This window comes from Struthio camelus, chromosome Z (genome assembly GCF_040807025.1).
Source record: "Struthio camelus isolate bStrCam1 chromosome Z, bStrCam1.hap1, whole genome shotgun sequence".
NCBI lineage: Eukaryota > Metazoa > Chordata > Aves > Struthioniformes > Struthionidae > Struthio > Struthio camelus.
This window is the reverse complement of record NC_090982.1, coordinates 23,387,693-23,405,099: the sequence shown is the minus strand read 5'-3', so window position 1 is coordinate 23,405,099 and position 17,407 is coordinate 23,387,693. Positions and strand designations below refer to the sequence as shown.

General features: G+C 36.7%; 2 long non-coding RNA genes across 2 annotated transcripts in view; one reads left to right on the top strand and one right to left on the bottom strand.

Annotated features, from left to right (window-relative positions):
• The window catches only part of LOC138064832 (uncharacterized), a 35,370-nt gene that overhangs the window by 2,805 nt on the left and 15,158 nt on the right, over positions 1-17,407 (bottom strand). Inside the window, exon 2 of the long non-coding RNA XR_011138093.1 lies at positions 69-120. This is a non-coding gene — a long non-coding RNA (uncharacterized lncRNA). The remainder of the gene's footprint in view (positions 1-68; positions 121-17,407) is intronic.
• Positions 1-17,407, top strand: part of LOC138064831 (uncharacterized) — a 60,072-nt gene that overhangs the window by 29,364 nt on the left and 13,301 nt on the right. The gene's annotated exons all lie outside the window — the stretch shown is intronic.

The following is a 17,407-nucleotide window of genomic DNA, read 5'->3' as shown; positions in this document are numbered from 1 at the left end:
TTTAATTTTATTCCTACCTGTGACATAGCAATGAATAAGAGCGGCCTTCCTCTTGCTTCAACACGTACCTGTAGAAATAAGCCCACCAGGCATCTTAAATATCGATATCTTGCTTACCGCCTGAAAAACATATGTTTATATTTATTCCCAGAAGACTTCAACTAAATTAATTATAATTCTCATTATAATTAATTTAATCTTTTGAGGACTCATGACAATTTTTTTTTTCAAAACTGTAACTGAGTCAGAGATGGTAGTGGATGTATAACAGTATATCGCTGGCCTAATTTTTTAGTCTTTACAAACATGTTCAAATTGCTTTTCTATTACAGAAAATTTTTATATTCGCAGAACACAGTCAGAAGTGACTTTACAAATGCAAGACAGTAGAGGACTATGCCCAGTATAAATCTCAAAATGAATCTTGCATAAGTAGAAGTATATAAACTCCTGAATGGTCTGGAGAAATAGATTTCCATTTTCCAGTCAAGTAACTGAAAAAAATGATGGGAAATTAAGAATGTTTAAAGTTCAAAGTGAATTAAAATAAGAGACTTATTTATACAACAAATAATTGGATTGTGGAAATTACTGCTATAGAAAGTTGCTAAAGGAACTTAGTGTGACTTGAAAGAGATTTGTGATTTATATGAACAAAGAGAATGAAGAGGTCATGATAGGTGAAGTTAACAAAAAATTTGGACTGAACAGAATACCCTTTTCTTCACCGCGTATAATTATCAGAATTTGAAGAAAATTCTCTGTTCCACTATTTGCAATATCAGGTGTTGCAGACAGTGTATTGGATCAAATCCAGCATGACAGTTCTGATTTTGTGTTTGTGTCACTAAGAACAATTTGATAGCAGCAAAAGTTATATTAAGTGAAAGAAGGAAATATCACTTTATATAGCATGATAATGGTAGACCTCCCTGTTACACAAGGTCTCAGCATCAATTATTGTGGCAATAACTTTGTTAAAATCAAGGTTAATTTATGACCGATAAAAACCTTTTTAGTATTGCCTATTAACCCTAGGCCGATCAAATTGTATGCAGATAAGAACTAGTTGTCCTAGAAGTTCTCTATTCCACAGCTGAATAGGTGCCCAATAGGAAGTTTTTGACCATCAGCTATTCTGTGCAGAACCAGGCTTTGGTGTGTGTTTCTGCAGCTCAGCACCATCTGGTATTACAGATGACAGGATACTAAACTTGAGAAACCAATTATCTGGTACTGGATGTCATATCCTGTGTTAGTATAAATTGGAGGATTCAAAGAAGAGAGAAAATTAGATGCTGCAGCCTAGTGAAATCAACTACAGTTACAGTATCTTTTCCTCTCTAAGCATTACAAGGTTGTGCATTTCCTTGGCTAAAATAATCTCATTTTCCTACAGTTTTCTCCCTCCCTCCATCAAAAAAAATCCTTTCCTAATTTTAATGTGGTTGGAATCCATCTTTCACAGAGATCAAGGCCAAGTTCTTTCCTTCAATTCTTAGGCAATTTTTTGTACACAAAATGCTATATAGAGTGGAATTCTTTTACTGTCCAAGAGTAATCCAATATTCTAGTTATTAGAGTGAAATGAATGATCACTTCAGCCAGCTAGAAATGAAGCAATAAACTTCCAAAATATGTGGGTCAAAGCAAAATCTTCATTGTATAAGAATGGACTGGTTTTGAAGATATGCTTTCATTCTAAAGAAGTTTGAGCAAAAAATAGATGTTTTTTAGTAGCATTCTCTTCATGTTTTTTACTTATAAGCATGTACCATCTCTTCTGTTGCACATTATATCAATGCTGCCTTACATAATTCCAGATTATGTATCACTGCCTTCCTTCCCACAATGAACTCATTTTCCAATCAGTCAGTCAGCACCAACATTTTGTGATTTGTATGATTTGGAATCATGAAATTATGTCTTGTACTCTGTATGCTTTAAATTTTCAGTGAGCATTTTTTTATATGTCCTGTATTTCACATATGAGTACAAAGTAGTACCAGAACTGTATAATTTATCTGAAGTTTTGAGGGCCAGGTTAGACACAGCTACTATTTGGCACCAAAAGATACAACAGCTGCAACTGGTTTCCCAAAGACAACTGTGGATTCTGGTCCTCCAGTAGAATGCAGGCTTTTGTTGTGCAGCCAACCAACTAACAGATAAAGAAATATCCTCTCAAGTAGAAATAGAAAAAGTGACAGAGTAGTCTCCAAATGCATCAGTCATGCACGAGAAGTGTTGCAGCTCACTGGCTGCAACTAGTATAGACTGCATAGTCTAGAGCGGCCACTGATGATCCTGAATACAAAGTTAGAGGGTGAAAAAAAACCCAAGAAGTAACAGCGCATTAGGAGTTTAGAGTTAAAATAGCCAAATAAAGACAGACCCCTTCTCCCCCCGGCTGAATTAGAACACGGCTTCAGTGTCCTAAGGGTGTTAGGTAGAAAAAACCAAAGATATGTGATATTAGAAAGAAGTAATGCAACTTTGTGTATCAATGGAGAGAGGGCATCTCTTTGTATGACTAAGGATTTACCCATTTAGAACTTGCACATGTTTTTATTTCAGTGTGTAAAGAATATCATACACTAAAGGTGACTAGACATCATCGTTATAATTTGATGTATTTATCTGCCACTTGCATAGGAATTTTCCACAGCTACAATAAAACAATGATTATGAACTGTGACCCACAGTGCAGAAAGACTAATCTATAATTACAAAATTTGGTATATAATTAGATTTGACACAATGCTTATTGTATTATTATCTGATCTCTTCATACAGGAGACCTATTTATGCATTCCTGGTTTTGAGGTCAAAATGACTCTCTAAATGAGTAAAATAATTATCTAAGTACTGGTTCTATCCGTGTTTTTGAAATCCACTTGATGCTGCATTTAGTTTTAGAGCATTAATTGACTGAAACTCAGTTATTGCAAGGCAGGTAGTTGAAACTGGCTCTGTTGAAGGGATTTCCCTGCTCCCCTCCTCAGAATTTCATATGTTTCTTTTTACAACTAAACAAAGCAACTAAGACCCTCTCACTGTCAGGGTTCTGCAGCATCTCCCGCCCTCCCTGTCCCTACCTGGGGCCTCCCCAACTGTGCCCAGCCGTAGGTCCCCATTTCAGCCCAGCCTGGGGCCATCAGCCCCCATCAGACCCTCAACCCTGAACCCCTGCGCCCACTCAGCCTTGCCTTGGCTCGGGCCCATCTCGTCCCTGCGGCAGTACCGCATGCCGGGGCTGGGGCTGCCCCAGCTGCCCCTGGTGCCCTGCTCCCTTGGGGCAGCGGCTTGGCCTCACTGGGAGCCCCTCGACACTGGCACCAGGAGCCCCCAGCCCCCACAGAACCCAGACAGTAGTATGTGCATTTGTTTAGAGTATGCTTTGTGTTTGTGCCTGTGCACTAAATATAAATTGTGTATCATCTGTTTATTTTGTACAAACCTTCATTCCATTTTTCAAGGAAAAGAAAGAGGGATTAGCATCAAAGAGAGTTAAGTGCTGTGGAGAGGTTCTTGAAAGGCAAGTCCATGGCATTTTGTTGGATTAGTGCTGGAAATAAAATGCAATTCTTTGTAAATATCTTTTCCCTTTCCCTTTGCTAACTACTTCCAGCTCCTCATATTGTCTTGAAATGCCATGCTTCCTATGCAATTGTGCAGGGGTTCTCCCACTGTTATCTGAGCACACCTATCTACCCAAACTCTGTACTCAGGGTGGCTTTCCATGCTAGTTACAGACTGCAGCTAAAGTTGTTTCTTTCCCCCCTTCTAATTCAGTACTGCAAATAGCCTGCCATTACAAATAACATGACAATGCATCCAAACCTCAGAAAGACAAAGGTCAGTCATTAAGGTGAGAATGTAACAGTTCTCAGAACTATTTTGTTTAAAAGAACACAAGTGTGTTTGTTTACACAGTACATAATAGGACAAAGCAAAGGGAAACATACACTCCAGACCACACTGCAAAAGCAAGAGTTCATTATCAGGCCAAAAACACACATATTTCAGCCTTGTTTTTTAAAGAGGTTTGAGTAAGCCAAAAACTAAATCTATTTGGAAAAAGCAAGGATTATTATGTGGTGGAAACTGTGGAGGAGTTTTAACCAAAGTATGGTTAAATTCAGAAGTTTCAGTTAAACAAAGATCAAACAACCAGGGTTATGTGGTATGTTGTGGCTTACTGCACCCAGTTTTTGCAAAATTTCTCACACTGTCCCCTTGTCAGCATATGCAGCACAAAAGCATTCAGCTCTGCCACTGATGATAGAAAATATCCCAAGAGAGATGTTGTTTCTGAATCCACAATCAAAATGATATAGTATTGATTGTATCATACATTTTAGTGATTTAGCACAATAAAAATCTCCAGTTTTGAACATTTTCCTATTTATTTGGTGTTGAGACAGTATATTTTTAATTATCAAAAGAACACAGTATTGATAAAGTATTAGTGAGCAGCAGGAGCTAGCAGGTGGGAGAGTGCGCTCATGTGGTATACTGGGAGGTAGACTAGGAAAAGGAGTATGGTCTGACTGGCAGAGAACCATAAAGAGCCACTCCTTTCTCCAAATACAAGAATGCTAACAAGGTATTGGAGCTCTCCTATCACTACACAGCAAGATAGGGGTTTGTTCTGCACTATCCATGGAGCTGCAAAATGACTTTCTTCTGGGAGGAAGTAACATCCATGTCTAAGTCCTTGCATTCAAGATTAATTCTAAAGAAGTAATCTTCTTTCTAAAGGTCATTTCGCTCAAGAAAATACCCCCATGCTTTTCTCTGGAAAACTTGAAGAACCAGACTATCAAAGAAGCGGAAATTACCTTCTCCCTATTGTCATAGTCTATTAAACATGTAAAGACAAGGAGTTGTGACATGACCCTTGTCAGACATCTGGATCTCATGTAAGGCTAAGATCTCCATTCTTATATAGGAAGTTTAATCCTACATTTAAATTTGCCCAATATAAGAATCCTGTAATTGCTTTAACCATTCAAGCTCACATTTGTTATCAGACTTGTTCTCTGGTAAGACCTATTGCCCCCCCCCCCCCCCCCCAAAAAAAAAAAAGTACTGTTTTGTTCCCCCTTAACAATGTCTATAACTACTCTGCTGAGAAGCTCTAGTTACTTAAGGGTTGGAGTAGGGATCTGCTATTTTTTGCAAGCAGTAACCAATGCCTTTTTTCCTGCTGTCTCTTTGAAAACTTACCTCAATAGAGGCAATTAATAAGCTTTTAGAAACAGATACTGTTGGTATATGCTCAGTGGAGACGTCTTAAAGAATACAGTTACATTACCTAAAGAGTATCTCAAATATGGGTACATTCCAGTCTAGGCTAAACTTCTCCACTTGCATTTCTAGAGCCAGGAACTAAAAGCTGGATACTCTGTTCCATGCTGTCAGATACTTCCTGCATCAACTAGATGAAGAGAAAGACATGGTCAGAATGGAAACCACTGAGGGAGATGAAAAGAAGACAACTTTACAGAAGTCAGAAAATAAGCTGAAGACGCTGAAGTTTGAATAGGGGTACACAGACAGGCAGAACATACTTTCTTGAATTTCTAGCCAGGTAGATGGCAGTTGGAGAGGGTGACAGTCTGGAGACAAAGAGGTAGGAACTTAGAAGGATGCTTAAAAGGAGGATGCATAAACCTGGAAATCAGATTGAGTAGAAGTATTAGATGAAGGCCAAAGAAAGCAAGATGTAAATTACAGAGCAGAAGTGTTGCTGTGCACAGGATTTCAGAGTCCTTCATCTTTGCGTATCTCTATCAACTGTAAACAACATGAAACCTGTCAGCAGAAAATGTACTGCAGCCCTTTAAACTGCTGTACATATGGAGAATAATAGACTAATCCTGGGACAATTTAACTTGTTAGTTCCATTGTCAGGTCTGTGCTGTGCATCTAATGGGCCAAAGATTGCTGATGACCCAACTCATGTTCCATGTGATGGATTTTTACTTTCGCAGGCGAAGGTCTTCAAAACTTAGAATTCCACAAGATGAGCCATATTAAAATAGCATTGTCTGCAAAGTTAAATACGTACAAATTATGAACAAAAGAACATTCCTTCTGCAACTTTAATTCAGTATCCAACAGCATTAGTGTCACAATGCAAACTGAATTCCAGGTTAATGGGTTACTTCTTCTCCAAGACCTTGATTCATTCAGTGACCAATACTGGCAACAGTCAAGGAATCAAATGCAGCTTTGTAATAAAGCAGGCTGTTGCTCATGTAACCCCTGTATTTATACAACCCAGAAGGGAGAACAGGATAAAGAAATAGAATAGAGGATTCCTCCAGGCCTGGCTTCATCTCCTTCTTCCAGTTATCCCATGCCACCTGCTTTTCTCACTTGTTCTTTCTTTCCTCTTTCCAGTTGTGCTCTCCATCCGCACTCAGCTCCTTCTTTAGGAATTTCATCAAGGTACGACATAGGCCTTCACAAAGTCCGCTGGTTCAGTCAGTGCTAGATGCCATTTTGACGATAAAAGCTAATACTGAAACGAAGGTCATCAGATTTTTTTTTATGGTCCAGCATGATTTTTCTTGGTCTAATTCTCAAAAATAGGATAACTGTGTTTGTTAACAAGAAAAAAAATCCATTCTGAGGCCATGGATAAGAGCATTCTACATAATATAAGTTTAGAAAAATTAAAAACAAATAAAATACTGTCAAATTATAAGTTTCTGACAAATGTAGCTATATGCAGTTCTACCAGTTCTGTCAATAGTTAAAATATTTTACTTTTTTTTTTGTTTGCAAATTTCTTAGTGTGAAGATACTGTCGTGCTCCATATTCTATACACCATTAACTAACACCGTAAATTTTTAGTACTCAAGCAATAAGCATAATCATTAGTATTAAAAAGAAGAGACATATTCCTTACTCATATGTTGAGTAAAGAATTTAATGTTATGACCACAAAGTTAGTCTCAGATTACATCTTCTACAGAATTAAACAGAAACTCATATACCATAAAATGACAAAAAAAAATTTATACTGTGACTAACATTTTTACTTCAGACTAAAAAGATTATAGTAGAACTGAAGACATGGCCTAATAATCTAAGCCTTTGACTTTATGCATAAACCTTAATTTCTGTGTCTCACTACTTGTAATGCACTAATAACATATGCTATGATTAAAACTGATTCATTCCAGTCTTATTTATGAGGAATATGTGAATATTTTCAATAAGGTGTCTGCTTGTGGGTGGAACGAAAAGCGTTCCTACTTTTTCCTTCTCAACAGTTCCACTCCTTATTTTACTAAAAAACAGTCAAAAGACACACAGTTCATCCTGATGTTCTCAGGCACTATGCTTCTCTCCTGTCACTCCCACTGATTCTTTTCGCTCATGTGCATAGAAATAAGGAACCTTACTAAGAGCTAGAGCATGAGAGACTTACCGGAAAGGGAAAAATTTCTTAGTTACGTCTCTTCTCTTCCTTAGCACTATCACTATTCCAAAATAGAATAGGCCTATTTTAAAGTTGAAAATTTTCTCAATAGAACCTACTGCGTTTGGAGAAACTTCTTTAACTGAAATAGCTTTATTTCTAACAAAAAGTCTAACCTGAATGCATAATATCTATATAACGTTGCCTTAGATAGATATGACTGTTCTTCCTACGATATGTAACAGCTGTAATAATGTACATCACTTAAGATCATTGTAATTGAGCGGGTGAGGCATGTAATAATTTACTTATATCACTTAGTTGCAGCAAGAAGGAAGACAAGTTAAAGCAAAAATGTGGACAATAAGGACTTAGATACACAGAAAAGCTGTAAATGGCTACTTGAAGGTTTATTATTCTCTGTGTTTGCATATTAACTCTTTCAATATTTTTGTATATTAGCATTGTGAAAGCATTTTTTCATGATTAAACAATACGATCAAATGAAGCACAGAAAACTAACTGCACAGTCAGAATATTTAGGTCTCAAATGTATTTTTGCTGATCTTATCCATGTAGTCTGTACCTGCTGAGATGGAGGGCTTATAGCTGTTGTGAGATAACTTCACTTTTAGATCTGTTTGTAGTAATTGCTTCTCTAGGAACATACAGCACGAGTGGTGATACTGACTTCTCAAAGTATAAGTCCTCAAAGGTGAAGAACTACTTCTTAAAGGATATTACATTGATAGATTGCCTTTGTATGGTCACTACTTTTAGAGGTTTTATACAGAGCTTCAATTCAAAATGCTTTTTAGTCTGCCAGCCTGTAAAACAGGAAGTATCTGTGAAGACGTTTGCTTTCATGTGTTAGTCTTTGACATGTGTTTTTATTTATATTTTGTTTGTTGAAAAAAACATTTTATCAGATGTGCATTTAATTGCATGTAACAGTAATGTGTAAATAACATTTTACAGAGTTAAACAATAGAAAGCTCTGTGTAATCTGAAGTTGTAAAAGCAATATGGTGTTTACTTCTCTATTTCTTAGTAAGAATTCTTCTTCTCTGAGTCAATGTTTTACCTACAGGATAATTCTGGTGCTGCTTCCAAAACAGCAAAGAAGTTTGAGGACGAAGGGAAGAATAAGGCCTTTTAATAAAGACAGTGATTTCTTAGCAGTTTTTTTTTTTGTATACTTAAGCCTCCTTCCATACCATAGATAAAATTGCATCAAATGGAAAATTCTCCTTTCAGGCTACTTTCTAAGTTAACTTCTTCTTAGCTTCATTTGTGCATGGTACTGTGAAATCACTAAGTTTGTAATGGCATATGCTGTTATTCAGAAATTTAGGTGTAAAGTTCTGTCAGATCTTCAGGAAATATCATAACTAGCATACTTCGCACCAAAAATCTCTATTTTAGGAATCAATGCCAAGAATACTGTTGAACTGATTGGCTTTGGATAAAAAAAAATCTTGAGTCTTGAGTTGAGGGGAAGTTAATTGTCATTGTTTTAAGAGAACCTCAGTCTGCTTAATTACTATTAATACTGCTTTTAGTAATAATTGAGCATCATACCATGTAATGTATATATTAACATTTTAATATACTTTTATAGCATATAGACTCCTAGCATACCTGTCAGTCAGGGCAGGATGTTTATGAATGGTAAGCTAAAGGTACCAGACAGTATAGAGAAAAAAATTTAAAGTGTTTTGATGCTGGGCAGCCACTGAAATCATTAGAAGTTAAATGCCAGAACACCTTTAAAAACTTATCTCTAAGTTAGTTGCTTTAAAGACACATAAAGTCACCAGTAGAGTGTAAAAGAATCCCGATATCTTAAAGGTCTGGTTAGCAACATAACAAACCTTCTCCCCTTCCTCTGTAACTCCAGTATTGGCAATTGCTCACCAAAAGCTTCCTGGATGACATTTGAATGAAAAACGGAGACGTGACCCAGCCTTGAATAAGCAAAAGTTATCAAAATTATATTGAACATACACTCATGGCTTTAAAAAGTTTTAATGAACAGTTGATGAAATATTGCTAACAGAAATAAAATGTCATATAAACATCCAAGAAGATGAAGTTATGGATGAATATAAGCTGTAGATGCAATAGATTCCTAATTGGAGACCTTAGGGACAGATAGGTTGATGTATCAGACTTTTGTTCTCAAGATTTGGCCTCAGCTTCTCAGATGGTTCATAAACAGATTATTTGAGACCTAATATGTAAATACACTAAAGTTCCCCAAATGCAAAAGAATTCAAAAGGAAAGGAAGGTCTCGTCCCACATTGGTACAACTCCAGAACAAGTTCCTGTTTTGCAGTAGTAGTTGGAAGCCCTTTTAAGTATTAAATTTAAAAAGTAGTACCTCATAAGCAGAATCATACAGCAGAATACGAGCAAGCTGTGAGAAAAGTCCAGGGAACTATATGAATATGGAAGAGATTGTGATTTTTTTAGTACTTTCTTTGCTCAAATTTCACACAGAAAAAGTTAAACAAAGGTTAGCTAATATTTGGACATGAAAAAGAATAAGAATTAGTAAAATTTTTGAACAGTAAAATGACAACTTGTTGTGATTTCCTTTTACTTCAGTTTGAAAAAGTAATCTGGAATCAGAAAGTGTAAAATATATTAAAATGATCTGCAATATGCTTGAAATACAGGAGAAAAATTCTGAAAACAGAGAGCTTTTCTATTCTTTCTGGCTAGAATAAAATGGTATACCAGTTCACTGTCTAGCATAATAGCTGTCATTCTATTTCCACCACTTATCAACAAATACTCCAGAGTAACCAGGCTTGTTTTTACTCCTTATCTAAGTGTTAGAAAGAAACATATTATTTTGGCTATTGCCATATAGAAATGAAACCATTATACTAGACTGTTTTTTTAAAAGTCATCCCATTTTGCAGGGAATATCCTACCTTACAGATGAATTATACTGAGTAGCATTACATTACTCTCTATTTATATCTTTAATTTTTAAAAACAAATCAAAACAACTTCTTTTCCTACCAGACAGGAGAAACGTGAATGCCCATCACTGCTTTATTCATTACTTAACAATAGGGGTGTACGGAAAGCTAGTCATCTTGCATTTTGCAAAGGGTGAAATATATGATCTAATAGGAAAGAATTCCATCTACCTTCCATTAACACATGACAGGTATACAATTCATAAAAATAAAAGGTAATGCAAAATTCAAAAACAAAAGAAAACATTATTAATGCTTCTTCTTTATTTCTGGCAGCAAAAGAGATGATGATAAATACATGTGCAGGTTACCATTTTGAAGTCTGACCCGGACAGAATTCTTAGTGTCTTATTTATCAGAAAGAAAATTAATTATGAGAACAACTGAATTGCCTAACTGACTGAGAGGTTTTTGAACTCCTTTAGCAAGTCCCTTTTCTCACCAGCTGGAACTGCTAGGCACCTTCAGCAAAGAATGCACTAAATAATACTGCTGAAGCAAAGGGAACTGGTCTCTCAGAAAGGCTTTTCCTTCTATAGTCATCAAGATTGTAGGGCACATTTTTAGTATCAGTGCTCAGTTCACTCTGTGCTTGGAGTAGAGTTCTTGATACGTTTTGTCCTGATCCAGAAAATAACTGTGCAACACAGTGTGATTGCAACATACTGTGTGTCTGCTCTCCAGCAAGAAAGCTACAACACTCTACTACACCTCCAGAGAGCGGTGTGGAGGAAGAAGGTTTGTATGTAACAGGGTGGAGAAAGATGAAATGCTGTAAAACTGTAGAGAACATGACAGAGAAGGAAGCATTTGTTATATAAATACTAATCCTGGGTGTATTCCGATTTGTGATTGAAGCATCACTTTGAATGTATTTTATCAGGTCTTCTGCTGAGAGCTACTCCAGCTCATGCCAGGAGAGGGGGGACTTCTCTTTTCCCATAAATACATGGGTATAGGAACTGTCTTGGGTTGGACTACCCTTGTTTTCACACAGTTTGATCAGGCTGAATCTTTTTTAAAAAGAAAGTCAGCATTCCAAACATGACCTCTAAATAAAAGTACCTTCCATAAGAATGTGTGTTTTTAAATGTGTACAATGTGCTTTTCCAGAACAGACTAGAAAAAAACCAGTACCAGAAAACCAGTACCAGCCTCAAATTCCTTACAATCTGTTCTATATCGAAGACGATGCACTAATCATGAGGTGAAAGTAAGAGAAACCAGAATATAAAGATATGAAGGACATGTTTTGATAGTGAGACAATAAGATTACTCAGAGTTCCTGAAAGCTATCCTATTACTTTCTACATTTAATTCTGGTGGGTGTGGGTGGGTGAATGAAAAGAAGGAAGATGCACAGCTTGGATTTTTTATTCCTTATAGTAGCATGGAAAGACATCTAAAGATGCAATAAAAGAGAAAGTGATAAAAGCAAATGGAAAGCAGGATAGTACTGTTCAGTTAACAAACTCTGAGTTCAGGTAGCATTGATTATAATAATCTTAAAGAGAGGGAAAAGCAATCTAAACTTGCGGAGCTTCAAGAGCTATTCAAGTGCTCTTACAGAGGCTTAAAGAGGGGAGGGCTGTGATTAAATCCTCTCATCAGGACCATACCATTAGCAGTTTTGTCTTCAATTAATTAGTCTGAATGTCTACGTTCAGCTCTGACCCAGGGCCAGACAAGAGCATGACACCACACACCCCCCGTAAATATGGCAGTTCCTTCAGCAGCCAGATAGGAGAATGGCAGCTTCAGTGGTTTTTTCATATTCAATTGTATATCTGCATGCTGGATAAACCTCAGGACAAGACATCAGCCGCGGCAAACAGGGGACAACAGTAAAACTCAAGAAATACATGAGTTTGTTTCTCAGTAGCTGTGACCAACTGTCTCCCAAACTGTGAACTGTGAAGTCTACATCCTAGCACTCCTGTTGCCTGAACAAACCTAATAATGAATATTCAGGAAGGTCATTATTAAAGAAAACAGAAATTAGGCTTTAAAGTTTCCTTCAGTAAGATCAGCAGGTTGGTTTCGTCCTTGAACCAGACTGTTGAGTGCATCTCAGGGCAACAAAAGGGTCCCATGTGTTTATTTTGTCCCTTAAAATAACGCTAGAGCATTGTACAGGGTCCTGACTTTCTGCTTGAGTTGAACAAATTTCAGCCATTTATTTGATTATTCAAGTCAACCCCCAAACTATATTGCAATTTAAAAATATGCAATCATCTTTGTAAAATTTCTTACGGAACTCAGAACGGTGTACTGCCACTGCTATTGCTAACACAGGAGGTCCTGGGAGACATAATTAAAAGTCTAAAGCGGAAACTGTCACACTGTTGGAAAGAAAGAAAAAAAGAAGGCCCACCAGGGGACAGAGATCAAATAAAACAGAACAATATTTTACTCTCATCCATTAAAAATAATAATTAAAAACACATGCATTCATCCCTACAGAAAAGTAACTCAGATGCAGTATACTTAAACATGCAATACACGTTGTGCTTAAATAGCATCTTTCAGATGGGTCTGCCAAGATATTAATGGCATAGCTCAGTCAACCAGGGAACAAGTCAGATTTGAGCTCTGATATAAAATCAGAAGTAGGCAATACAACTTGTCCCTCCATGGACAGCACTCACTTCCATCTTTGAAGAGTATAGTGGCTGAAAGACAAAGACAAAAAAAGCTTCAAATAAATTTGAGGAGCTGTCAGGCCATAGGTCAGCAGTGCAAGACCTCAGGAGGTGAACTGCAGGCACGTAGTCAGACAACAGACCTAGAAAGTGGATGCTTGGTGTTGCTTTGTTTTGCAAGTCAAAAATGGATTCTCACAAGAGCATTGAAACTGAATGTGCTGCCCATACAGCCACTAAGCAACGTTGTGCCAGACCAGCACTAACAGAGATGCTGATTTTAGCATTATACACAACCTGGAGCTTATGTACAGGCATAACTCAAAAGCTGTGCACATCATAACCATATGGCACCTAAAGCATACAACATCTCTCAGCTTAATAGAAGAAAGTTCAGGCTACAGACTATGAATACTTCCAAGCTATAAAGCAAGGATATTAACATCTATGTGTCCCTAATTGAAGCAGGAAGTATCTAATCCTACACAGCAAGCTATAACGTTTCTAAAAGAACAAGTAAAAAGAAACCCATAAGCTCTTGCCATGAAGTCAGAAAGTGATATTTGTGTTTCTTCTACTTTTAGTATAGAAGGGGAAAAAAGTATTGCATAATATCAATCAAGTGAGGAATATGCACCAAAGTAGCTTTAAAAGATGTCTAATTTCAATCATTGTAAAAAATAAAATTAAAAACAAGTGCTGTGGAGGTATCAGATAGCAACAAAGGGAAAAAAATGTGACATCTGTGGCAACTTGTGTGGCAGCATAGAAACATGAACATAATGATATATGGGGGAGATCTCCTGAAGGTCTGCACACAAACCCTTGGGCAGCAAACCATCCAAACAAAATTCAAAAAATTAGATGAAAACTAATGCTTCAGAGAGAAAGTGTATATGGATATATAATAAATTTAAATTATTTCTTTCAGTGGATTACTGTAGCACTCAAAAACCCCACAGGCAGCACACTGAAATGAAGTTTCCTAAAATTTTATGCCTCGGAGAATAAATGAAGAGAGAATTTCACAGAAGTACCATGTATTGTTAACCACTCTGAGAGAAGGGGAAAAAAAAAAAAAAAACTTCCTTAAAATTTGTATTCATTACCTAGTAATATTTTTATAACTAAATTACTATGTTCAGTTATGAAAAGCATGTAATGCTAAAGGAGAAAAAAAAAATTCCTCAGAAAGAGACTTCTGGGGAAATTCTGATCCCAGGAACTTCTTCGAGATCAGAATCTCACCCAGTGAGAAAATTAAATGAGGTGGTAGCACCACAGAGATAAGATCCACTACCAGATAAGGGTACTGAAACAAATGAATTAGAAAAAAAACCCAACTAAACATACATAGCTAGTTTTGGAAATAAACATTCTTTCCAAATGCTTGCCACAGAGGCTGGCAAAAACTCACATGACAAAATGATTTGTAACTTGTCTGAATTACATATGGATAGTAATGCTACTGGAAGTATTGTCATTCATGAGAATTGATTATTTATGAGAATTTCTTTAATACTAGGTGACATTTCACTTTTGCCATTAAGTTATGGTGAAAGAAAAATTCACACATCCACATAAATAGAAGCTTATTTTAGAAGAACCTAAAATATTTATCAGAAATCTTTATTTGTATAGCCCTTCCATCTAGCTATGGAGAATACATAGAGCAAAAGATAACACCCTTGTTCTGAATATCACTACCAACACAACTGGAATAAGCTGTAGAAACTGATTCTCTCTAAAGCACCTGTGGCAGCCTCCAAAGTTTCTGATTACAGGTATTAACTGGAGGTTACTGATATTGGCATGCAAACTAAAAGGAATAAGAATTGTTTTAATGGAGTAAATTTTCTGATTCATTTATTAGTGAAGAAAAAGAGAGAGGGATATAGAGCACAAACATCCAGCACTCTGTGTATGAAAAAAAAAAAAGTCTTTTTTGAAATTACTGTAGCTTAGATTAGACAAGTACAAAATAAAAAATTTTTTAAAAAACACAATAATGATATTGCTTAAAAAACATTTTCCATAGCCATTCCATAAACAAAAATGTCCTGTTTTTATCAGCTCTTTGATCTACACAATCTGCTTTTGAAAAACCTCAGCCTCTTGAATATGTTTTATTTGATTTTTTTTAGGCCTAGTACTATTACAGTCATATAGGCTTATTAAAAAAGAATTTCCAAGTTTAGACTGTACATTCCCAGCCAGTACTTCCTCCATAGCATTTGTTCAGTCAAACAATATGCAAGTAACATTGGTCCCATTTTTTGGGTCTTATAAACAAACCTACAGCTGTAGGATTTGTTAAGCACTATAAAGAAACATTCACTTTGAAATGCATCTAAATGTCAAGTTTAAATCTTGAGTTTTACGAACACCAACACTCACATTCTATTGCATGATAAGGTTTTGGGTTTCTTTAAAAGCACCAAAACCTGGCAGCCAAACTACCTGATGTTATCTGTTATACCAGAGATTGAAATACAAAGAGAACTAAATCTAAATGTAATCTAAATGAAAGATAAACCAAACCTTTAAACTAGATTAATGATGAATGACAGAAATTCTCTGCAGGACTGGCTGCTTTGGCTTCCTCTGAATGGATCCTACCATGAGTTACACTTCCATTTCAGTCTACAAACTTTTCTTCTCTCTTTTCTTCCCCAGTCTTAACTCTCAAGCAGTTTATGGAGTTGATACAAACAGGCTGCATGTATTACTTCTGCAACCACTCACATGGCTGTCTCTAGTGCTGGCAATTAGCAATCAGCTTCTTAATTAGCCAGACCCACCTGGCTATTTTGCTACTAATAAATCAATTAATGCAATTCACATGAAGGAGCCTGTGCGTAGTACCATAGCTCAATTATTACTGGTCATCATTGTATACGACTGTTGTATGCATTAGAAAAACTTAGTATCCAGGTTGAATTTGTATTCTCCTCTGATGTGCAGTCTTTCAAACAAGTATAGAGTGTGTTTAGTATTTTTAATGTTTGAAGGGATTTGGCAAAAGCCTCAGCAGAGCACAAAGGAGAAACTCAGGATGTAAGCTATAAACACTTTGGCATGCTGATTGAATGATCTTTACTTCTCCCTGAATGGTATGAATTTGGGGTCTCAGCTTACCAGCCTCCCTCAGGAGCCTCTGTTACTCCTCCATTTGTTAGTTTTTGATGTGAGAAATAGAAGCTTCTTTTCTTCTGTAGGAAAATCTATCCCCTTGGGGGCTGTTAAGCTGTGTGATTTTGTACTTACATCCAAAGATGTCCCCTCTGTCTTTCCCTCTTTCCATTGGAAAGAGTTTGCCTGGCTCTATCTCCTTATTCCCCTTTCCTTGCCAGTATCAAGCAGAAACAGAAAAAAGATCACAGGAATAAAAGAGATTTTACTGTCTGGGCTTTTCTTCCTGAACACACATGTATGTTTTTACATTTGCACACAAGTCTGTTGTCCAGACTTCTTCACATATGCATTTTTCTACCATCAGCATTGTTTTCCTGGTCCAGTCCATCTACATAAATTAATGGCATATCATTTTGCCCCATAAAGCTTGGTGAGACACAATTAGTGAAAGTGAGGAGTCTGCCCTTCTATCCTAATATCCTTTAACTTCTGCACTCAAAAATGAGTGTAACTGCTGAAGTGTGTAAAAACATGCCGGATACAGTAACTAGGAAGTAGCTGAACTGATGGCCACAGCTACAGTCAGAACATCTTTCAGGACACCCTGAAAAGCTTGGCAAAAATAGCTGGAAAACAAAAACTTGTTATCAATTTTCTTCCACTTATTCTGACTAGAGACTTATCATTCCGAATGTGTCCAAGAAAAAGAGTATTTTCAAGGCAGCAGTAGAAACAGCAATAAAGCTTTAACCAGGAAGTCAGAGATTTATCAAGACCAGGCCTTTCAGATCTAGGCCTCCAAAGTCAATAGGAATTTACTTCATGAAGAGTAGGTCAGAGGTATCTTCAGTAGTAAAATCCTGATTCTTGTTTTCCTTGCAGCTGCATCACTCATAATTTTGCACTGAGATTTGACAGGTCCTTAATAAGTAAACAATCTATTAAATGAGAATACTATTTTCCAACCTGAGAAGAGAGAAATGATGGAAAGACCAGCCTTAGGACAAGGAGTATTTTCAAATCCTAAATATAGTCCAAAAGAATACAGAACAAATCCCATGGGCTTCTTTACCAAGTGTTTTGGGTGCCTCTGAAGCCAAGTCCTCTCTGGGTCTCAAGTTAATTTCTCTGGGACTGACCCTCTTCTGCCTTGGCATTATGTGCATTTCTTACTGTGTGTGTTTAGGGCAGCAACTT